We start from the raw sequence: 25,290 nt of genomic DNA on the forward strand, positions 1-25,290 counted from the left end.
CTACCCCCCCTCGCTCTCTATTGTTATATCTTAGCCAGAAACAGGCGATGTACAAGCTAGCAGATCTTACATTTTTGCTGAATCTTCCCCCCCCCCCCCCCCCCCCCCCCCCCCTAAAATACTGTAGTGTTGTTACTATCTATCTACTACAGTTACTATCAAAACCTCCACCGGCTGGCTGGCTGGCTGTCTGTCAGTCAGTCAGTCACACTTTTCCCCTACTCATATCTCCGCCACCGTTGTCCCTATCCATGCCAAACCTTGCACACACACACACTCCTTGGCTGCCAAACCACAACTTCCACCCCACATTTCTCACATGGCCCTCTTCTAGCGCCACCATGAGGCCGATTCTTGCAAAACACATTTTTGGACACTGCTCCTACAGATTTTGCCCTAAAATCACACAAAGCAGTACACAGCATGTCTAGAGTCCTGTCATCAACATGGATCTGTCCCATTTAGCGCCACCATCAGGCAGATCTTTTCAAACACATTTTTGGACACTGCTCCTACAGATTTTGCCCTAAAATCATGCAAAGTGGTGTATACATGTGACCTGTCGGTCGCTTATCTCCCGATTAGGGAGTCTTACTGGTAGTACTCGATTCAATGACTCGTCTTGAGTCAGATTTTTCATTGACTCGGTCTGGTCTTGGTCTCGCCCATAATGTTACTCTGTCTTGACTCGGTCTCGGACTAAGGGAGTCGGGACTCTTCCCCCACCGAGTCCACTCGAGTCAAGAGTCACTACAGTACAATGCAATGAAATAATTATATTATACCCATAATTATTATGAGGAACCCATTCACATTAAAATTATAAGAGAGCTATCTGGCGCTTTTCATTGGTGAATTACTAGACGATGTATGTAAATGGTTTAGTAAGTAAACCCATAGTCCGGAGAATGTGTTAATCTTGTACAAACAATAGCAGGAAGTAGGAACTATAAACTTTTCGAGATGTTAATGATGTCCTGAGAACCCAGTGATGTTATGCATAGATCTAGCTCAAAGTGCACAAACTCGGTCTTGATTCGGATTCGCTCCGCCTCAGACTTGGTCTTGACTTGTAATTGCTTTAGGTGGACTCGACGACAACACTAGAATACGGATGCTAGGGTAAAAAAACTAACAATTGTATGGAATAAGCATCCATGGCTCTGTTGGGTGGAGACGAGACATCATTATGTCCAAGACTGTTACTTTTCAGGATTCAAATTGGACAAATGGGAAAAGTAGCAGATCTACAGTAGTAGAGTGCAACTGCTGAGTGAGAGATCTGATACTTTTGAGTGACGCTGTACTATGATCAAGTAGGACGTTACTTTATATTAAAATATAAAAAAAGTTTGTTAGCCGACAGCAAAGCGACAATATTTAATATATTGAAATTAATTGAGTGTAATTGTGTGTGTGTGTGTGTGTGTGTGTGTGTGTGTGTGTGTGTGTGTGTTTCCTGGGGGGGAGGGCGTAGGGTTCTCTTACATTTCCTCTCCAATGTTGCAATCAAGGTTAAACAGAGGCCGGTGGGGGGGGGGGGAGGGGATGTTTGACCTAGATCTGAGGAGACTGGGAGAGACCGTGGTATATAGAGGGGGGGGGGGGGGGGGGGGGGGGGGGGGTAGAATACCACCAAGCCTCCCTCCCCTCTGGCAGTCAGTTATAGGAGGCTTTGCTGCTGCTGAAATATAAATGACACGGGGGGCCAAGGAGCCTCCAAGAATTCATTACGATTCCCTGGAGGATGAACTGTGTCTGGGGGTCCCTGGTCTGCTAGCCGATCTACAACGCGTCGCGTTGTGACTGTGAGCTTTTCAGTACTGTTACGTTGCGACGCGTTGTGAGCTTGAAGATAGGCTAATTTGTTGGCAAAGAGATCCGGTAGAGTGGGGAAAAAAAACTGTAACAAGTACGATATTTACAGGTTTGACCAATTTTAGAGGGTATGAATTATAAACGGTGCCGGATATATGCAGCTCGGCAAATAAAAAGGTGAATTGATCCCAATGCATGACGGAGGATCATTTCACGATACATTTTTATCTCCACAATGCGATTATTGTGAGTGTTTTTTTTTTTTATCACGATAAACGATTATAACGATTGTCGTCCCATCCCTAGTCTCTGTACAACGTAAAGACACAAACAAAGCTCTCTAAAGGGAGCTGAGCCGGAATCCTGGGGAACATGAGGACTTTCCTCTCTCTCTCTCCATCCATCCATCCATCCATCCATCCATCCATCCATCCATCCATCCATCCCAGCAGACTCTCAGGAGGATATCCTCCAGCATCACAGATGGGGAGAACAGAGGCAGACAGACTAGTTAAAGTTCCCCTTCCTATTCCTTCCTATCAGCTCAGTTTATGGTTAGGGTTCATAATCATGATAGTGTTTCGATGGAAGCATGACATTTGGCACAGTTAGAACATGCCATATGGAACATTTTTGGCTATAGGGACATCTCAGATTTGTCTTGGGAAACTTGTGGGAGCCAATCAAAGTTGGACTCTCATAGACTTTACTATACAGTAAAATAATATAAACAATAAATATGCTTTAAGTAGCATGTCTGTCAAACAAGGTGTTTTTCATGATTCTGAATCCAATGCTTGTTTTGCACGAAAAACATTCCTTTCCGAAACACGGCCCCCACAAAACTGTGAAAAGTGACGACTCATCACTAAACCATAGTTTTATGGGGTCCGTTTTTAGCCCAAGGAATGTTTTTCGTGCAAAACAAATGGTTTCATTGGATTCAGAATCATGAAAAAACCCTAGTTTGACCCCTCACATGCTACTTAAAGCATATTTATTGTTTGTATTGTTTTACTGTATAGTAACGTCTATGAGAACTTCGGGCGGCCGAGCTTCTAGTCGGGGACCGGCAAACTGTGTCCATTTATGCCCATATATGGAGAGATATCTGTATCTGTCTGTCTGCGTCCATTGTATGCCCATATATGGAGATCTCTGTATGTGTCTGTCGGGTGGCCGAGTGTCTAGTCGGGAACTGGCCTACTCGGGAACGATGTAAATAGGGAATGAATGCCCCACCCTTTAATGCAAATCCCATTATACCTGTTGTCATAGGACCCGTTTTGACCATCTGTTTGCCTGTGTCCATTTATGACCATACTATATGGAGATCTCTACTTTATTGTAAGAATATTTGGACCCGATTAAATGTCTTCTAAATCCTTCTTTAGATCTAAATCAGTGGTTCTCAAACTTTTTCATGTCAAGGACCCCCATAATTATATGTAATTGGCCGCAGACCTCACCCGTGTTTCAAAATATTATGTATCAGGGACCCCCCCAGAAGCAAATATTTGAGTTAAAATGTTCGCTTTAAAAATACATAGTCAAAGAGTTGCAAAAATGTCCCCGACTTTTCAAAAATAGCAGTTCTACAAGCGCGTACATCTGCTATTTTGTCAACACCACATTTCTCAGCCAAAACAGAGGATCTGCAAGCTCACAGACGGGTTGTATTCTTGCCCAATGTTCCCCCCAGAACATTAGGGATGCTAGGGCTCAAGAAAGGTCGGTAAGCAGGTGTGTATGCTGTGTGTGAATGAAGAAGAGTCTTTATTTATGTAATACAATCACTGCACTGTGGCGAGCAGCGGTGGAAACTCAAACTTGTTACTCAAGTAAAAGTATCAATACTGCAATGTAGAAATACTCTGTTCTGTTACAAGTAAAAGTCCGGAATTAAAAACGTACTTGAGTAAAAGTATCGGTATCAAAATGTACTTACAGTACCAAAAGTAGAAAGCACTCGTTATGCAGAATGTCCTATCAGAAGTTTTCAAATGTATAAAAATCTTTTGAAAATAGCAGATTGTAGATATTTTCAAATGGCCGAAATGTATAGGGTTGAAGTGGTTAATGTATGTTCTGTAATAGTAATCCAAGTCTACAAAGTAATTAGTCATTCAAGTTTTCAAATAAATGTAGGGAGTAAAAGTACAATATCTGGATCCGAGATGTAGCATAGTGGAAGTAAAAGTATTGGAAATGGGAAATACTCAAGTAATGTACAACAAATTGTACTTAAGTACAGTACTTAAGTAAAGTACTCGGTTGCTTTACACCACTGTGTGGAGAGAGAGACTGGAGGCTCATTCACACTCCAGAGAAGGTGAAGAGCGGTTCACCGCAAACCCCTTTACTTCCGACATCACCCCATCACCCCATCACCCCAACAAGTGAGGAGCTACTCACTTCACCCTAGTATGAATGAGCCTTAAAGGAGTAGTTCACCCCCAAAATGGAGACTTGAGTTCATTCATATTTTTTGTTGCATTCCTAAGACAAAATAGTTAAAAAGTAAATTCACCCCCATTGATTCCGGATGAGGACCCGAATGCATTTGGGTCCCCATCCGGAATCAAAGGGGGTACATTTATTGTAATCAAATTATTGGCTTAGGAATGTGACAAAAAAAACAAAATATGATTGAACTCAAGTCTCCATGGCGTGAGTAATCAATAGAAAAAAAAAGTCATTTTGGGGGTGAACTACTCCTTTAACAGTCCCACAGACTGGCTCATCACCGTGGCGACCGCGATGCTGCAGCGATGAATAATTGACAAGCTAAAGACAGAGTGAAGACATTGCAGAGAGATGTCTGTAGCTTAACATAAACACAAAGGTTCAAAAAGGTCCCTGTAGAGATTTGGCCGGAAAGTGTATGAAAACTAAAAAAAGCAGGGTCCTGCAACACCCCAGAATGCATACTAACCATCCAATAGAAGGATGGATGCACAGAGGACCCATTGAGAAAATGGTGCGTGTGTTTGTGTGTGTGTGTGTGTGTGTGTGTGTGTGTGTGTGTGTGTGTGTGTGTGTGTGTGTGTGTGTGTGTGTGTGTGTGTGCGCGTGCGCCGTGCACGTGCTAAATCCTCTCCGGTGTATAACAACGATGCCTTCTTCTAAACGGCTCTAAGTAGCTGCTTTTTTTGAGCGGTGGTCACACCGTCTCCATAGCGTGGCCGTGTGTAGTGTGTATGTGTGTCTGTCTGTATGTAGCCTCTGGTGTAGCCTGAGTACCCTGGGTGACCAGAGAGGTGCTGTTGAGTCTAGCCTGCCCTGAGCATCAACTGCAAACCACCGCTCAGTTTACACGGGTGTGATTTTTAAATACACCATCACACCATTCAACTTGCCCCCCGTTTTTCAAAAAGGACAAGAAATGCAAAAAACATAATAACATGTCCTGGGACATACTGTAGTGTAGGGATGTGTGTGTGTGTCTGTGCGCGCGCACACACACACACACACACACACACACACACACACACACACACACACACACACACACACACACACACAGTCTAGTGTTGATTTTGTCAACTAAAACTATGACGGAAAAAAAATGTTTGTTGACTACCTCTTTTCACAGACGAAAACTAAATAAAAACTTTGATGTAAGAAAAGAAAAATGGGATTTTAACTCGAGCCGTGACCCAAAAATGGGTCCCCCGACCCACTGTTTGGGAACCACTGCCGGAAACAGCCGATCTGGACACGCAACAACTAACCATAAGCATACCTGAGGCCTGACATCACATCAACTCCTAAGCCTTTGAGCTGAGTCAGTGAGGGCCAACAAGAGCAATCATAAGATGGATCATACTTCCTAGAACAGTTCCATCTGGACGCCATTAAACACGGAGAGGATCCTCCCTTCTTCAGCCGAACCCCAACCCTCCTCTGTCTCCAACAAGCACTCATGACCAGGGATGGGACGATATGAACATGTCATATCGCGATTATTGTGACCAAAGAAATCGCGATTTACGATATTATCGCGTTAATCAAAAATATCCTCAACATCCATTATCCTGGGGTGGAACATTTGCCAAAAAATAGCAGATCTACAAGCTCACAACGCGACGCGCTGTGAGCTTGTAGATCGGCTATTTTTTGGCAAAGAGATTTGGTAGAGAGTGAAAAAAAAAAGACTGTATCAACTACGTATATTATTAAGTACGTTTTACCAATAGAGGGTTTAAGTGGTACCGGATATGCAGCTCGGCAAATAAAAGTTGAATTGATCCCAGTGCACGAGGGAGGATAATTTCACGATATATTAAATCTCCACGATACGATTATCGTGAGTGTCGATAATATCGCGTATCGTCCCATCGCTACTCCCTCATTACTGCAGCAGCTGAGCTAATGTCTATGCTATGCAGAACTTCAGCATTCCAGGAACACAGTATATTAGGGTGTTTTCAGACCAAAGACCCCCCTTGACTGAGAGAGAGAGAGAGAGAGATGAAGCACTACATTTGTATACGAATTGTAATGTTGCAGGTTAAAACTTTTCCATAGATTTCATAAATACACTTTATGTCTATTTTATATTTCGTCTGTCGGGTGGAAATTAACCGCATTATGTCCAAAACTGCTACTTTTCAGGATTCAAAATCATAAACGAAAAAAAAAAAGAAAGTAGATATACAAGCTTAAAGCACGTTGCTTCGTGGCGTGTGTTTCGAGCTTGTAGAACTGCTACTAAAATGTGTTTTGGCTGTGCCTTGATGGCGCTGATTTTACACTTGGTTGCATGCTGAAAAATAGCTGATCTACAAGCTCACACTTGAGCGCAACCAAACATAACATTACTTGTCTTTTAGTTCTACTGGATCTCTTCTCCTCTAGTCCCTAGCATTTTAGTCCATGTTTTAATTGTCAATAATTGTCAATACATTCAGTCTTAGTTTTAGTCATCATAGCATAGTTTTCATTTAGTTTTCGTCAGTGAAAAAAGGTAGTCAACGCACACTTTTCGTCATTGTTTTAGTCAACACTGTAAAACAACACTGTGACTTTGTATTAGAAAGGCCAAAACAGACTAAATCTACAGTAAAGACTTCCTCCTCTCTGAACTGTCATCATCTGATGTGCTGCACTGCTGAAAACCACACTATCACACATCATAAACATACCGAGCATACAGTACGTAGCGTACGTACGCCGTTAAAGAATGCATGGCATGTGTGATGCAAACACTCATGCATTTCATGTAGGAGCTCGTTCCTGTGGGCCAACTCCCTGGTGTTGGCTGGCTGGGGGAGGGGGAGGGGCTAATAGCTTCACCTTGTTGTCCCAGGTCATGCTGGGACATGTAGTGAAAGTAGCAGGAAAACAAAACAAGAGAAGCTAATAACGGTAAGTGTGGCCACAGCTGAGTACAACAGTAAAGCGCCATTCACACAGGGCACGATAACTATAAAGATAACTATAACTATCTTTCACTGATTGTATTTTTTATTTTTAATAGCTGGTGTGAACACTTTTAAAACTATATTAGTTATAATTGTAGTGCTCAGTGTGTGAATGGCTGAAAAGGTAGAGTACAATTCTACAATACAAGGGTGGCCATAGCTGAAGCTCGCAACTAGATCTGCTATTGTTTGGCAAATGTTCCACCCCAGGATAATGGATGTTGGGGATATTTTGATTATCGCGATAATATCATAAATTTCTTTTGTCACAATAATCATGACACAAATTGTTCACATCGTCCCATCATGCCTACTTTTGATGCTTTTGAATAGTGAAAAGTGACCGTTTTGGACATATGCGGATCCCACCTGACAGAGATTATATCACACAAGGAATAGCAGTCAAACAAGACTGTGCGTCTTTGCTTTTTTTTTTATTCCTCTCTCTCTCCTCAGGAAGACCGTGGCCGCTGGGCATCAAGAATCTTGAGTTACGGAGGAGAGCTCTTCTTTCCGGGCTTGATGAATAGACTTGGGACCGGCAGCGACGAGCGAGACGCCTGCAGGAGAGGAGGGGGGTCTCTCTCTCTCTTAATGGCCATCATGTCTTTTTTATACAGGACAGACCCTGCCTTCTCTCCTCAGCAGCCACAGGGCAACGAATATCTCATTCCTCAAACCCGGGAGTCCTAGATAGGAGCTGACACTCCATACAGAATGTATGGCCCTTCCCTTCCCTCAGCCATCCACAAAACGGGGGGGGGGGGGGCAGACATAGATAAGATTGATGGGGACAGGGTACGCGTGTCTTTCCATCTCCCTCTGCCTCCCATAATCACTCTTAGAGGGAGAGAGGCCCCTTTTCCAAGTCCAATAAAAAAAGTCTTATATCAGTCTCTCTTTATCCTCCTGTCCCGTCCTGACCGTCCACTTCACTTCCACTGCCAACGTCATTAGCAGATGGTTTTTTGACTCCCGCCGCCGTTACACACTGATCCTCCACATTACCGGGGCCAGAGTGGAGCCGGCGGGTCAGTGAGGCAAGAGGCTTGTTATAAAACCAAACGCTGACGAGCCAAAGTGCATTAAAAAAGTTCTTCTTTTGATAGTAGGCCTATAGTAGCCAACCTGGATAGATTCAAAAGCAGTGGTGTAAAGTAACCAAGTACATTTACTGAAGTACTGTACTTATAAGTACAATTTGCAGTACTTTTACGTCTACCCCACTACATCTAAGAAGAAAATACTGTACTATTACATGTCACAATTGTTGCGACCGTTAGTTCGCAGTTACTATCAAAACCTCCACCGGCTGTCTGTCTGTCAGTCTGTCCGTCACGTCACACTTTTCCCGTACTCATATCTCCGCCACTGTTGCCCCTATCCATGCCAAACTTTGCACACACACACTCCTTATGGCTGCCAAACCACAACCACCACCACTCATTTCTCACATGCCCCTCTTCTAGCACCACCATGAGGCCGATTCTTGCAAAACACATTTTTGGACACTGCTCCTACAGATTTTGCCCTAAAATCACGCAAAGCGGTACACAGTATCTCTAAAGTCATGTCATCAACAGGGACTGTCCCATTTCACACATTCCCAACTAATTGGTTACCATTGCCTTCTAAAGTTTGTGTATGCGACCTGATGGTCACTTATCTTTTCAAACATTTTGTACTTTTGCTTTTGATACTTAAAATACATGTTGATGCCAACCCTTTCATACTTTTACTCGAGTGCATTTTGAATTCCCGACTTTTACTTGTATTTCTATATTGCAGTGTTGATACTTTTACTTAAGTAAAATGTATGAATGAATGAAACATTGTAAAGCGCTTTGAGCACTTGGAAAAGCGCTATAAAAATGCGATTCATTATTAAGTCAAACATGTGAGTACTTTTCTCCACCACTGATGCATGTAGAAGATCTTTGGAAAGGGGGATAAAATGAATCCTGCACCAGTTCTGGCCTGTTCCCAGGACCTCCCTCCACCCCTGATGACGTTCAATGGCTCAGGGGCAGACAGTGTAGAGAACTGCTGTTTTCATTGTTACAAAGTTATTACAACGTGGCAAGTGCCAACATGGTTATCTTGCATGCTTCGTGAACACCAACAACTTGTGTTGTTGTTGACGCAAAGACACTCATGCACGCACGTCGCGCACACACACACACACACACACACACACACACACACACGCACCTCTAATACATGAAAAGTGACTGAGCAATGGTTAAACATAAATAATTTGACAAATGTCAACGTTTTTCACTTTGAAACATCACGACAATCTCATAACTAAATATTGTAAACTTGCTCAGACAGACAGACAGACAGACAGACAGACAGACAGACAGACTATGAATGAAATTATGATGTAAGCATTTCTTCATGAGCAACAATTGGAATTTGTAAATCACGTTTTTTTTTTATAAATCACACAATATACTATAGGCCCAAGCCCCAAGTCTGTACAACTCAAATATTATGCAATTCAAAATGTATTTCAAACAGAGCGTGCCAATTTGATAGGTGATAGCTTCAGGCTTTTTAAAGACCTGTGAATTAAGGTCAGAAGGGAACAGTAGTCTTAGATGCCTCACAGCATAGTGATCATTATCTCCTCACCAAAACGTGAAATGAGGATCCGATAGTTGACAGGGCGCTCTTTGGATTCCTTCCCCCAAGACATGCCAGGAATGAGGGCAGTATGAGCCAACTCCAGTAGGGATGGGACGATTATCGTTATTATCATTTATCGTGATAAAAAAAAAAGCACACACACACACACACAAAAAGATAAAATCACACTTGTTTGAACTGAGCGGTGGAGGCTGCGTGTGTGTGCGTGCGTGCGTGTGTGTGCCTGGCCTGTATGTGTGTGTGTGTGAATGTGAGTGCGAGTGTGCCTGGCCTGAACAACAGTGCCCATCCCTTAACACGTTGCAGTCTGAAATAGAATGGTGGTTGGTAGATTAGCCGTGAAATTTCTATTATTGTATTGTGATCTGAGACATAATATTATGTTTATAAACATGACCCCGCAGCCCCTCCATCTTGAACAGCGCCGCTGTTTTTTCTTTTTTTTTTCCCCCCAGGCCAGTAACTCACCATGATTTTCTCGATCTCCGTTGGGATAGAATGGGGGTTTTGGCCGATCGTCGATGTCCCCGTGCGTTTCGCGTGCGCGATCCTTTCACGTAAATGTCCCCGCAAATAGTCCATGTGTGACTGAAGAACAGAACTGAAAAGTTTCGCTAGCATAGCCCCAAGCATGGCTGCAGGAGGAGCTCGAGTGTGTAGACAGTAAACGGATGGGTGGAAGGTGCCTTGGAGAAGGAGAGGCGCTGACGTCACCTCTGCTTCATGCACGGTCTGCATGAGCCATCAGTGCACGAGTGGTGACTAGGGAAGGTTAGACGATCGCCGATTTTCGGATCAAAAGCTTTTATTCCGGTTTTAAAGACAAAGTCCGGGAATGTACGACGTGGCTGAGAGTCCCTGGGGGGATGTGCGATATAGTACGGTTTTAACATTAAGGGGCTCCCCTTGGCTTAGAAGGTGTTAACATGTGTGGTCAGAAAAGGTACTGCAGGCTACATACAGACACAGGCTACATACAGTGGTTGTACCTTGAAAGTGCTGGTCGTGGCACCTATGTGGTACCACCATGGCAGCCAAATCAGTTGAGGCACCACGTTGTTACATGCCACAACCACTAGGTGGGGTAAGAGAGCAACTAATGCCCAGACAAAGGCATATGAGACAGGTTTGTTGCTTAACTGGGTAGTTTATTTAATTTTCAAGAATGAGAAGATTTTGAGCTTTCAGTCAACAGAAATGACTTGTTGGCAATTGTATTAAATCCAGGGGAAAGGGTGAATTTAAATGCAGAGTTCTAATGAACTGAAAAAGCAATTATTGCTATATTAACAACTGTTTATCATATTTAACAACATTAGACAAATGAACTATTCTAATTTCAAAGTCTCCAGGCCAGGAAAAATAAAGGATAAATAAAATAATTCAATAAAATCCTCCAGTCAACCATTCGAAGTTGATTATCACCTTTAGGCATTTTATATATCCCTATGTAATTGTGAGTATTTTCTTTTTTAAAGATTGCTACTTTAAAAAACAACTATGTTTCTTACACTAAACAATGTTAGACAAAACAAACACCAAAGATTTGAAATCTATCACAAACAATGCCATTTCAGTGGACTAAGCAGGAATCGAACCCCTGTCCTTTGGCTTACAAACCTGTCTTTCAGTCCCCTAGACCACACTGGACCTAATGCAGAAGTGTGTCGTACTGGCTAGAGTCTAGTTAGCCTGCTACAGTGACAGCCTGAATAGTTGAGAAACAGATGTAGAGTTCTTAATGATAGTTTTTTAAATGATTGAAGACTTTATTAGAAGTTTGCATAGGAAAAGGTACAGTTTCATGAGGGTACAGTTCACTGGTACAATGTCTACTAAAAGGAGATCCATGAAAAGACTAAGCTTATTTCCACAGGAAACCATTAAAGTATCTCATACAAATAGTTTTAAAAATCAAATGGTGTTTATGTGATAAATGGAGGCTATATTGTTGCTACATTTCTGCCAATCATAAAAGAAGGGGGGAAAAACCCCAGCTCTTTGCAGAAAATAGCCGATCTACAAGCTCACAACGGCTGCCGAGGGGGAGGGGTGATGGGGAGTCTGATAGACAGATCTCAGACTTCTGACTGCCCCCGGCCATGAGTTAAACAAGGATCTCAATGTAAAACAGCATTGGGCTTTCCTGAGCTTTTACCAGTGAACTGTATTAACTGTCATGAAAGTCTACCTTTTCCTATGCAAACTTCTAACCAGTTTAAATATAGGCCTGTCTTTAAAGTGGCAATCTTCAGTCTCCATAAAATGCAGGTTTACAAAAAGTGATTATAACTTATAAATGTTGAGATTTTATTGTATTGATTTTTTCCCCTGTACGGTGTTCCTTGAGTACTGGGGGCTGAAGAGTTTGTTTCTTTATAAAAAACGGTTTATTACAATAAACAATGTTATTTAAACAAAGCAAACACAAAAGATATTGGATAGTGTTAGCACCCCAAGCCAGAATGGAACCTCAAACTCCCACTTACAAGCCCTCCTCAGAGTCCTGTAGACATTCGTACAATTGTTTAAACCCAGGCAGTTGTAGTTGAGTGGTTAGTGTGCCTGCCTGGCAGTCCAGAGCTCTCCAGAGTAATCGCAGGTACGATTCCTGCTCAAGTCACATGTTTGCTGTATATAGAAACAATACTAATTATTTATTTTTGTTTAAACTGTGTCTGTTTTGCAATCATCATAGGGATATACAAAGTAGCCATAAAGTGATTACTAACTTCTAATTGTTGAATGTAAGATTTTATTGTTGTTGTTTTTTTCCTGTCCTGGGGACAGACCTGATTTTCATTACACCTTGGCACCAAGGTACATAATACATTATTATTATTATAATGTTTTATTTATTTATTGGAGAAATAATGCAAAGTTCTTCGAATGACCACAACTCCCCCAAGTCCCAACCTAGCCTGGGGCCAGCCTAGATACTAATGCATCTAGCTAACTAACTGCAGTATCTACCTACCTTGTTTTAACATGGCTGGGATGTCTAGCTCAGCTAGGCTAGTCCCAACCCCCCATGTGACACAGTTTAGCAAACAAACTCACAGAGAGAGTCAGACACACACAGTGGGGGGTGGGGGGTTGGGGAGTACACAGGTACGAATTCTGGCCAGGCCACTTACTTGCTGAAGTGTCCCTGAGCAAGACTTTTAAATCCCTAATAAAGAAACAATCTCTATTGAAATAATCCTAATGACTTATTTTATTATTGTTTTAACTTTGTCTCTTCTGCAATCATCATAGGGATATACAAAATAGCCGTAAGTGATTACTAACTTCAAATTGTTGAATGGAAGACTTTATTGTATTGTTTTTTCCTGTCCAAGCGACAGACCTGATTTTCATCTTGGTGAAATGGCTCCCCCACCCTCCCTCCCCAAGTCCCCATCACCCCTCCCCCTCGGCAGCCGTTGTGAGCTTGTAGATCGGCTATTTTCTGCAAAGAGCTGGGGTTTTTTCCCCCTTCTTTTATGATTGGCAGAAATGTAGCAACAATATAGCCTCCATTTATCACATAAACACCGTTTGATTTTTTAAACTATTTGTATGAGATACTTTAATGGTTTCCTGTGGAAATAAGCTTAGTCTTTTCATGGATCTCCTTTTAGTAGACATTGTACCAGTGAACTGTACCCTCATGAAACTGTACCTTTTCCTATGCAAACTTCTAATTAAGTCTTCAATCAATCAAAAAACTATCATTAAGAACTCTACATCTGTTTTTCAACTATTCAGACTGTCACTGTGGCAGGCTAACTAGACTCTAGCCAGTACGACACACTTCTGCATTAGGTCCAGTGTGGTCTAGGGGACTGAAAGACAGGCTTGTAAGCCAGAGGACAGGGGTTCGATTCCTGCTTACTCCACTGATTTGGCATTGTTTGTGATAGGTTTCAAATCTTTGGTGTTTGTTTTGTCGTCTAACATTGTTTAGTGTAAGAAACATAGTTGTTTTTTAAAGTAGCAATCTTTAAAAAAGAAAATACTCACAATTACATAGGGATATATAAAAACGCCTAAAGGTGATAATCAACCTCTAATGGTTGACTAGAGGATTTTATTGAATTATTTTATTCATCCTTTATTTTTCCTGGCCTGGAGACTTTGAAATTAGAATAGTTCATTTGTCCAAAACTCAAGCTTTGTACTATTATTATTATTATTATTATTATTACCCTTATTATTATTATTTTCCTGTCATGGGTCGTGGGGAAATTAGAATTCAATAGCATACTTATTACAAATCTAGTTGAGGTCTAGGCGCATCTAGTTTTTTATTTGTCAAATGTTTTTAAGTATAATAAACACAGTTGTGTATAAAGCAACAATTGCATTTCAATTCAACCTGAACTCTGCATTGTCGTCTAATTTTTCTTTAATTAATAACAATCACAATGAATCTGTTCACCCTTGCTGTGTTGCCAACACTGTAATGTAGGGTTCATGGACTCACATGTGCCTCCCTGTGGCAGATAAGCAACATTACATGCTGTAACACCTCTAAAAAAGGTGGTACCACCTTTACTCAACTACACTGTAGTGGCACTACAGTGGTGCCACTGAGGCAGCCAACTGGTGACACTGCCAATCTCAACTGCTAACGACTGTACAGACAGACACGCACGCATACATACCCACACACACGGCCACGTATAGGAGACGGTGTATCCACCGCTCAAAAACACTCACAATAATCGTATTGTTGAGATTTAAATGTATCAATTCACCTCTTAATTGCAGAGTTGCATATAGGGCTAGCCAAATGGAGAAATATTCGTAACCGGTCACCATTAAGCCTTATTGGTTACAGAACTGTTAACCCTTAAGGAAATGTGTTCAAAAATGCGCTGTTTTACCCATTTAAAACAGGGAACATAATAAAGTGCCCTATTTACACATTAAACACAACAATACAACGAGGAGGAAGAAGAAGAATTAAAATGTTTTCCATGAGAAATGTTTTTTTTTTTTGCAGTGAAACATTTTGATTGACATAATCACGTCTGTAATGTAACGCTGCTGCAACAGCAGCAGCGCGAACTCCCAATGTGGAAACATGTCAATGTAATAGTAAAATTAATAGTAAATAATTGCACAAACAGACTCCCAGATCACCGTAAACACATGGAGATACACAACCGTAAGCTGCCGCCTGTGGCTTTTACATTAGTGCAGACTACTCCGAGTACTGTAAAGATGTCTGATTTAACGTTCTACTCCTCATCAACACGTAACACTAGCAAGTTGTGGAATCATGGAACTTTACTTGTCTCTAGAATATTTTTATTTAAACTATAATCTTTTTAAGATTTTATGAAACCACCTATGGTACAGAAAGACACACTTAAGAAAAGCGCAAGTTCGCTCCTTGTCATGTCTTGTTTTAGTCGACTAATCATAAACTATTAACTAAATCTACAGTTGATTTAGTCGACAAAAATGTATTTCAGCGGGCGTTGTGAAGTGATTTTACACGTTGCATGTTGAAAATAGACGATCTACAAGCTCACAATGTGTCGCGCTGTGACGCGTTGTGAGCTTGTAGAACGCCTATTCTCAGGGCCCAACCAAACATACTGTAAAATTACTTGTCTTTTAGTTCTACTGGATCTCTGGATCTCTACTAGTCCCTCCCTAACATTTTAGACTAGTTTTTATTTAATGACGAAATTGTCAACATATTTATTCTCATTTTTAGTCACCATAGCTTAGTTTCTATTTAGTTTTCGTCAGTGAAAAAAGATAGTTTTACGAATATTTTCTGTCATAGACAGTTGTAGTTCACAACATTAACACTGCTTCCCCCAAGATGCACAAATGCCTGGAATGGGGGCAGCCATGATGACGAGTCAACTCAACAGCACAAAAGAAACAAAACAACAACAAATATGTCTTGCAAAACAAGTTCCATTTGCACTAGAATCAGCATTCTGTTCATGAGATTAATACTAGTAAACAGTCAGACACCAACAAGGTCCACTGAGTCTGTGACATTTTGCAGAATATCAACATTCACTCAACACTTAGTTACTTGACTCCAATTGAGCTTTGTATCGCGCATGATTAACCCACAGGTTCAAAAGTTTAATTAACAAGTGAAATCAGTTCACTGCTCTAGGGTTAGGCTGGCCGTGACCCCCAAAATAATCATATTTGAATTGGGGACCCCCCACCCTGACGAGCACTATAATAGTTGATGCATTACATTTTGTTTAACACGGTTTTAAAACAGCAGATCTACATGCTCACAAGCCAGACGTTGTGATCATGTAGATCGGCTATTTTCACAATTTCTGCCTCTAATATTTCACAATATGGCCAATGTTAAAATTTAAAAGGGTCATAAAAGTCTTTAAATTGTCACTTTAGAAATGTGTAGTTACCCCTCTATACACTTAAACTTTATGTTAGTTTGTTTACTGTTGATTGAGAAAACAACATTGCACATTAATTTAATCATCTGGGGACCCCCGCAAAATCATTTGGGGACCCCCCACAGGTTGACCCCCCACTGCTCTAATGAACCACGTGGACTGGTCTGATAACGTCTGGGTGTTTCAGGCTATAACAGCAAGCCTAAAACATCCTTTAATCACTGAACACAGACAAATATAATTAGGCCTAATAACTGAAAAAGATGTCAGTGGTAGGGCTGTCACAATTATGACATTTTACATGGCGATTAATTGTCACTCAAATAATTGCGATTAACGATTTAATTGTGTTTTTGTCGTTGACAATTACATTTCTGTTTGGCTTGTAGGCTTTGAAGTTGCACATGGCAGATATGACACATAACCTAAATATACAAAGAAATGAAGGACATATTTGACAACTTTACACTTTAAAAAGAACATTGATAGTGGACATAGCCGATCTACAAGCTCACAACGTGTTGCAATGCATATAACATATATTAAAAAAATCAACATGTAAACGATTATGACGATTATCAAAAAATAATTGCGATTATGTCAAATAATTGCGATTAGACGATTATGTAATAATTGTGACAGCCCTAGTTAGTGGAGCAGTGCTCTGTAACAAAGTGCGGAAACCTCGTATGTCCCAAACGTGTGACGCTGTAGTATGATCAAGTATGGGCAGTGGTTTTTAAACCTTTTCATATCAATTTCCATTATTTATTCAGCATTTGAGCCACGGACCACCATTTGATGAGATTTTGCCTCTCAGACCCTCAGGGACAACTGGTGGTCCCTGGCCCGCTGGTTGAAAACCACTGAAGTATGGCATTAATTGTATGAAGAAAAAAATACAGAAAAGTAAAGAAAAGGTTAACACATCGGGTGCCCACGTGGTGTCTACGCGTCAATCTCTTTGATCTTTACGAGTGCCCAACGACGCGCTTGACGCGTTGTACAGTAAACTATACTGTACTGTAGCTACTGCACTTGGCTACCGCGGTGATGAAACAACTCCATTTCCCAACATGCAGCGCGCAATTACGTCACCCGGACGTGCTGTGTGGCTCGTTGACTTCCTGTTTACCGGCTGCACAAAAATGCTGTTTTCTCCGGATTCTCTTCCTTTTTTCATTTTTTTCTCAAAACGGCAGCCTCTTCTACATGCCGTAACACAAACACTGTGGCTTAGAAATGATAAAAAACGGTCCTGACTGAAAGAAAAGATTTTCGCGAAATAAACAGGACATACTCGGATTACATTTACTCGGATTACTTTTCTCGCCAGTACTCTCGCCGGTAGGTAAAATGACGCGTTGCCATGGGCACCAGCAAATTAAACGTCAGAGATCACGTGGGCATCCGATGTGTTAAGAGGTTTCTGTTAGCTAGTCTAGTGGTGCACCGTGAAACGTGACTAAATGGGAGGAGCGTGATATAAAATAGCAAAGCATTGTTAATGACCCTTTTTTTTTTTAGGTTGTCTGAAAGTAGGTCTTGCTCACCCCCGAGGCACATTAATCTGGATGATGTATTTATTTCTCACTGCTTTTCTCTAATGGCATTCCAGAGAACAGTCACTGTTCCTCCATGCTGATGAGATGGGGGAGAGAAAAAAAAACTCCCTCCCAGTTCGATCCACTAACTGCTACAGTGGTTCTCAACCTGTGGGTCGGGACCCCCGGGGGGGTCTCAACATGATTCTTTTTTTCTTATTCTTTTTTTCCCCTTTTTTTTGGGGAGGTGGGGGGGGGGGGGGGGGAGTCCCAGGTGACAGTGAGGTGACACATTTAAGGACTTTTAAGACCCTTTTAATACCTTAAAGAAATACTGTTGCTGCATCAACAGTAGAAACTAGAACTAGAACAGAGTTACTAAAAGGGGTCCTCCAAGTCTTTGTATGATAGAAACCTTTTCTCTCCTGTTTAACTACTTGAACCCTAGCGTCCATATTCGGAGAAAATAGCAGATCTACAAGCTCACAACACCTCGCAGCGCAAGGTGTTGTGAGCTTGTAGATCGGCTATTTTTGGCAAAGAAGTTTGGTGTAGAGGGGAACTAAGGGACTAAGTACAGAGTGAAAGGTCAAGTTTATTAAGTATTGACGGTTCAAGTAGTTAAATATCTGAAAAAACAAATTGACATGAATCCAAAATACACTGATGATGATTTCACTGTGAAACGATTAAACTACAGTATATGGAATCTATGAAAAGATTGTGGGGGTCCCTGCTTCATCTCTCTCTCAACTAAGGGGTCCTCAGCGTGAAAACGTTGAAAATCCCTGAACTAGAAAGATGCAATTGGAAATTGCAAGTGTGGTTGCCGTGACGCGAGTCACACTTACAGATATCTCTATATCTGTCAGTCTTACAGTAAGGCCTGCAGGGCCAACAACACTAACTACACTCGGTTCGAAGTGAAGCGGTGAACTTTTATTCTATGTGTTCTAGAGCTATGAACTCTGTGATCTATACATTCTTCCAATTCTGAATGAATGAATGATTTTATCTGGAGGGCCGAATTGTCATGTGAAGCTTGACCAATCCTCAAAGTATGGTCTCATTGTACATTTTTAATCATCCAATCCTCAGACCGGGACGGACATTACACACATATTCTGGACATACGGGACAGATAAAACCTGTTCATTCTGGACTGAAATGACCATATATGGATATGAACGGGACACACAAAGCCACTCCTTGGAAGCGGTGAAAACATTTGCCAAATTGACAAATAACCTAAGAGAGGCAAAACATTTGTGACGATCTACATTGCGATCTACAATCCCAGTTGTGGGCTTGTACAGTAGATCTGCTCTTGTCACAGTGTTTACCTGTGTTTAACCGCTAGGCCCCTGAGCTGGTTACAGTGACTGCCCTGAGACTGGGAGGTCGGGACTCGGGGTTCGATCCCCGGCCGGGTCAAACCAAAGGCTCTGAAAAATGCTACCCCCAGTGCCTCCCTGCTTGGCACTCAGCATCAAGGGTTGGATTGGGGGAAAGCCCCTGCGCTATTACTAGTGTCATGTCCAGGGTGTGTACTGGTACATCAAGCTGCCTCACACTACAGAAACAGGAGATAGGCTCCTGCCCTTTGGGCCTCATGGCTCTGCAAGGCTTACCGACCGAGTCAAACAGAATGTAATGCCTCAACTTCTACATTCCAAGTGCTTGTCAGGGTTGTGGGACTGCACTAGTACACTATTTAGTACACGCACGCACACAAGCAAGCACGCACGCACGCACGCACACTAGGGATGGGACGATATGAAGATTTAATGTCACTACATGTGACCAAAGAAATTGCGATTTACAATATTATCGCGATAATCAAAATATCCCCAAAATCCATTATCCGGCGGTGGAACATTTGCCAAAAAATAGCAGATCTACAAGCTTGTGACACGTTGTGAGCTTCTATGCTTAGTAAAGGAGATTTGCACCGTACTCAAGTTCTTTTTTTCCATCTACATACACCAACTCTCGAGTCTCTTCACCCCAAAATAGCAGATCTACAAGCACACAGATTGGCTATTTTCCGTTCCTACCCAGAATATAGGGATGCTGGGGTTCGAGTGGTTAAACGTCAAGTATAAAGTTATCTTCCGTATGTTCAATAATGGAAACAGATACTCTCTCATGTTTTCCTCCAAGACATAGACTGTATCTTAGGGGGAAATGTTTGCATAATTAGGTGGCGTAATATGACCATAAGATTCTAAAAGAATAATAATAATAATAATAATTCTGGGGTGTCGTGGATGAAAAGGTTAACAGGGGGAGTGAAACAAGGGTGAGAACCACTATCATTGGACATCAGCCAGTACCCGCTCGAGGTAAGTGGCACAATAAACTATTTCCACATCAATACATAACCAGCATGTGTGTGTGTGTGTGTGTGTGTGTGTGTGTGTGTGTGTGTGTGTGTGTGTGTGTGTGTGTGTGTGTGTGTGTGTGTGTGTGTGTGTAAAACAGTGTGATATTGTGTGGAAACTCAGGTGACACATTGTTGCACTCAAGGCACAATAATAATGAGCAACCTTGGGCGTGTCACCTCTCAGCTCAGGGGACTGTATAGTAACAGTTGTAGCGGAACAACGGATCATTCTGCTGGGAAGCCATGAGTCCAGTTGGTCAAATATCATATTAATACTAACTAGCCTACAGCCCCTTGGTGTGAAGCAGACAGACGCTTGTTAACGCCCATTTGTGATGTAAATCGCATCACAGGACAAAGCCGCCTACAGGCCAAAATTTGGGGAAATATTTTAAACATTTGGGGATTATGAGAAGTAGAGACACATTTGAAGGTGATAAAGTTGATGTTGGGCAAGGTACATGCGTTATTGATTTTTGTATTATGTTTTTTAGACAATTGAACAACTGCTGAACGTGGAGTTACAGATGGAAACACACACAAACACACAAACACACGGGGCGATTATAATTAAGGTTGTGGGATGTCTAACAGACAATACTAATGTCAGGTAGAAAACCTCTCATCTCCACTCATTAAATGTTTCTATGAATTTAGTAAAAAGGACCCTGTATTGAACTGTACTTTTCCTGTGCTTTTTTTTGTTGTTGTTGTTGCTGTTGCAAACTGCAGTGCTAATACAGTATTCAATCAATCAATCAATTTAACCATACTACGGTCAGTGTCACAGAAAAGCATACAAAGTAGCAGATCTACAAGCTTGAAACGCAGCTCGAAGCGACACGTTTCGAGGCTTGTAGATCTGCTCATTTTCTTTTTTGGACAACTGATCATTCGTTCAGGGAAACAATACAAGTTGGTAGGTTTCATGAATTGAGTACAAAAGGACCCCAATGCAAACAAACCATTGCGCTTTCATGTGGCCTAAACGCTTTTAGTAGACCTCGTATCTGAACTGAACTGCCCTGCACTATTAAAACAGCACTCAATCAATCAATCATGGTCAAACTCTCAAATATGATACTACTCATCCATGTTTGTATGAAACCGTCCACCATCGTACACACGTTAGCCTTTCAATCACACTGATTTGGTGGTCACTCAGCAGCCGCCTGTGGCATCACGAATGGTTTAATTAACTCAGTATCATGGATAGTTTAATTAACACAGATGAGATCACAAGAGAACGCTCAGTGGTAATGTGCTGTCTGTATCTCTCAACAACAGTGTACTGTGTGTACACGGTTACACTACACATGTAACCCAAAAAAAAGCACACAATTTGGTTAGTTTGTGCACACATTAATAGTTCAATAACTTGCCACCAAATGACCCCAAAAAAGTCACATGATTTTGAATAGAGGGATACTGATATCAATATCTCCCCCTCTGGTACTATGCATGAAGACAACACAACAACTAGCTAGGGACGCCTATCCAGGCATCTAAACTCAACTGTGGATTATATAGATAGTTTATCCACGGTCGGGTAATTAAGTGTGCCTATGCATAGCATGGGGACACTTCTTGTTCTCGCTCATATTTAAGCCTGACGGGCGGACGGACATGGGTTTCCCCAAAGTTTGGCGCGCTACTCCTCCCACAGTTTTTGCACCAAACACTCGCGCCAAATGTCAAATCGACCGGCTTACTCGGGAATCGTGTGCTATTACTTTTCTAAGAGAAAGGTTCTATAGTTTAATTGATATTAATTTATTAGTGAATTAATTTTCCCCATTGACTTATAATGGGAATCGCAAAAACTCACATTCAATTATTTTTCTCTCGCAAACCATAGGGGCTACAGTTTCAAGACTTGGAGAGGAGGTTCATAATGATTTCAAGGATTAAATAAAAAATAATAGTGTCATTTGGCCTCATGGTGGCGCTATAACAGCCCACTTTACGTTTTGGCCTGTAACTCTTGAACCGTAGGTCGGAAAATTAAAATTATTTTTTCCCTGGATTCCTTGGGTCAACACGCATCTCCCCATATAGGCCACGCCCATTTGCGTAGGGATAGATTTTCCGCCATCTTGAATTTTCTCCAAAACACACTTTTTGCTCCTTTTCCTACATATTTTCTTCAAATGTCTTAAAAACCGGTACACATGATCTATGAAGCCATGCGATAAACATAGTCAAAGGATATTTCGATAGTCCATACCGTTCGTTCGTAACGCGCTTCCAAAGTTAGCGGGAGGGGCACGTTTCGAAAACGATAGCCATAAATCACAAACAATAAGTCGAGTCAACACTGAATTTCAACCACGGGTCGGGGGTGGCATACTCAACGAATCCCCAAAAGCATTTCCACTTCGACCCCTAGGGGGCGTCACAAACGCGCGAAACGAAACCGTTTCGTGCCAGAACGCGTTTTTCGAGGGGACCGACCCTCTCACAACGAAACGCGGACGACTCGGCGGATGGTCTCACAGTCCAAACCGCTGCATGAGGTCGCGCATTTAGCGCGCTGCAGGCACACTTGTCAAAATTGACTCTGTCAATTCTAGTCAGAATATATCATCTAAAAATCACTCCACAATGAAATACATAAATTAACTAGAAAAGAAAATTTCCAAGAAATTTTAAGTGTGCCTGCAGCTCGCTAAGTCTGTGCAACCTTGTGTAGCGGTTGGTGTTAGCATTAGCGTTACATTTTTTAACATTAGCATTTTTTGCATAAGCTTTAACATTATGGTTCTTCATATGACACCACCCACAGCCATTTCGACTAATTAGTGGCGTTTTGGCGCATTTTTGGCCGTTATCACGGGTCGCACTTTAACAACAGTTTTTTTGAGAAAAAATTATTTTGTGAGAAAAAAAAAAGTGTTTTGAGAAAAAAAAAAGTTTTTTGAGAAAAAAAGTTTTTTGAGAAAAAAAAAATTTGAGAAAAAAAAATTTTTGAGAAAAAAAATTTTGAGAAAAAAAAATTTGAGAAAAAAAATTTTTTTGAGAAAAAAAAAATTTTTGAGAAAAAAAAATTAGAAAAAAATGTTTTTTGAGAAAAAAAAAGGTTTTGAGAAAAAAAAAATGTTGAGAAAAAAAAAATTTTTGAGAAAAAAAATGTTTGAGAAAAAGAAAATTTGAGAAAAAAAATTTTTTTGAGAAAAAGAAATTTGAGAAAAAAAAATTTGAGAAAAAAAAAATTTGAGAAAAAAAAAATGAGAAAAAAATAATTTGAGAAAAAAAAAGATTTATGACACCAGCCGCGAGTCTGTACGACAAACGGTTCATGAGTTATAGAGGCACTTCCTGTTTGGCGAAGGACACTTCCTGTTACAGAGGGGGCGGGGCTTAATCAATTACAGCTCATCCCTATTGGCCGGAAAAAGACCAAAGTTGTGTGTGCATTTTAAAGTTTAAATCACGTTGCTAGGCAAAAGTATGGCAGAGTTATGTGGCGCCAAAGTTTCTGGTTTTTTTTCGGAGTCCCCCATTCTAAGTCAATGGGGTTTTTGGGCGTCGTTTTTTGCGAATTACATCGCAATCGTATCGCGGATCGGAAAGAAAAGTAATAGCACACCATTCCCGGCCGAGCCGCACATTTTGATGTATATATTGCGGGGGTGGCGTAAATCGTGCGGCAGTTATTACGTGCCGAAGTTTCCCCCATTCTAAGTCAATGGGGTTTTTTGGCGTCGTTTTTTGCGAATTACGTCGCAATGGTAACGCGGATCGGAAAGAAAAGTAATAGCACACCATTCCCGGCCGAGCCGCACGTTTTGATGTATATATTGCGGCGGTGGCGTAAATCGTGCGGCACTTATTACGTGCCGAAATTTGCAAGAACATTACCGACTTACTTACTTACTTACTTACTTAAGTATGGCGGATTACAATAAGTGTTCTGCTATTGCATAGCAGGCACACTTAATAACGTGGACTAATTTAATCTACAATCAACGTGTATCACTCAACAACTGTGTACTGTAGACTGTTACACTATACAAATGTAACCCAAAGAATCAGAGTAGAAATTAACAGTAGGCCTACATTATGTTTCCAACAACTGAGACCGAAAAAAGTCACATGATTTTGAGGAGAGGGATATTGATATCAATATCTCCCCCTCTGGTACTACATGCATGAGGACAGACACCACAACAACTAGCTATAGAGACGCCTATCCAAGCATCTGAACTGTTTTATCCACGATAACCAGAAATATATCATCTAAAAATCACTCCACGACTGATGAAATACATCAATAATTAAATAAATACATAAAGTGGACTGATTTAATCTATAATCCAGGTGTCATTACATTGCATTCATTGGTCGCTCAAACGCCCTTTTTTCCCTTGAATGAAGAGCTGCTCTCTCCAGTTAGCAGCCTATTTATTGAAGGAAGAGGCGAAAAGCAGTAGTTTATTATTACATTAGTAATCACAACACACATAATAGATACACTGTGTTGATTATATTATCTGCAGCTTAGCTAGCAGCCTGCTTTATGGAGGGGAAAGCAGCAGTTTATTATTACACAGTGTTCACAACACATTACGGTGTTAATGTTTATTACAACTTACCAAAGCAGGAATAGTGTCTCTGTGTGTCTCCTCCTAGCTGGATGCTATCTGGACCTGGGCTGCATTTAACGGACTCTGAGCTAAAAGCTTCCCAGCAGCAGCAGCAACCACCAGACACGATAGAACAGACACAACAGATAGAACAGACACAGAACAGACAGGCTGCAACGAAACAGCCCAAAAAACCTCCACTAAAAACCCCACCTTCCTTCCTTTTCCTTTCCTTTGCTTCTCCTCTCCTTCCTGCTGCAGAACGGAGCGGCCGCCGTCCCATAGCCCGGAGGGACTGCAACGCTGTGATTGGCTAGTGACTGGCCAATGGTGTGGGTCGCGGGCATAGAGTTATAATAAAAGTATATATAAATGATATCCCCTTTATGTTTTTTATTTTATTTCTTTATTTCTTCTATTTTCTACGTTTAGCTTTTTAATTATTTCACAAGATTTTACATCCGCCCCTCCCCAAGAACAATCTACATG

At 41.3% G+C, this 25,290-nt stretch overlaps 1 protein-coding gene across 1 annotated transcript in view; it reads right to left on the reverse strand.

The window, feature by feature from the left end:
* Window positions 1-25,033, reverse strand: part of LOC308308255 (ras-related protein Ral-B) — a 47,570-nt gene extending 22,537 nt beyond the window's left edge. The window contains exon 1 of the mRNA XM_080753634.1: window positions 24,811-25,033. The gene's annotated coding sequence lies outside the window, so the exon portion shown is untranslated. The remainder of the gene's footprint in view (window positions 1-24,810) is intronic.
* Between the last annotated feature and the right edge of the window lie 257 nt (window positions 25,034-25,290).

This window comes from Nannobrachium achirus (assembly GCF_963921795.1).
Source record: "Nannobrachium achirus genome assembly, chromosome: 22".
Lineage (NCBI taxonomy): Eukaryota > Metazoa > Chordata > Actinopteri > Myctophiformes > Myctophidae > Nannobrachium > Nannobrachium achirus.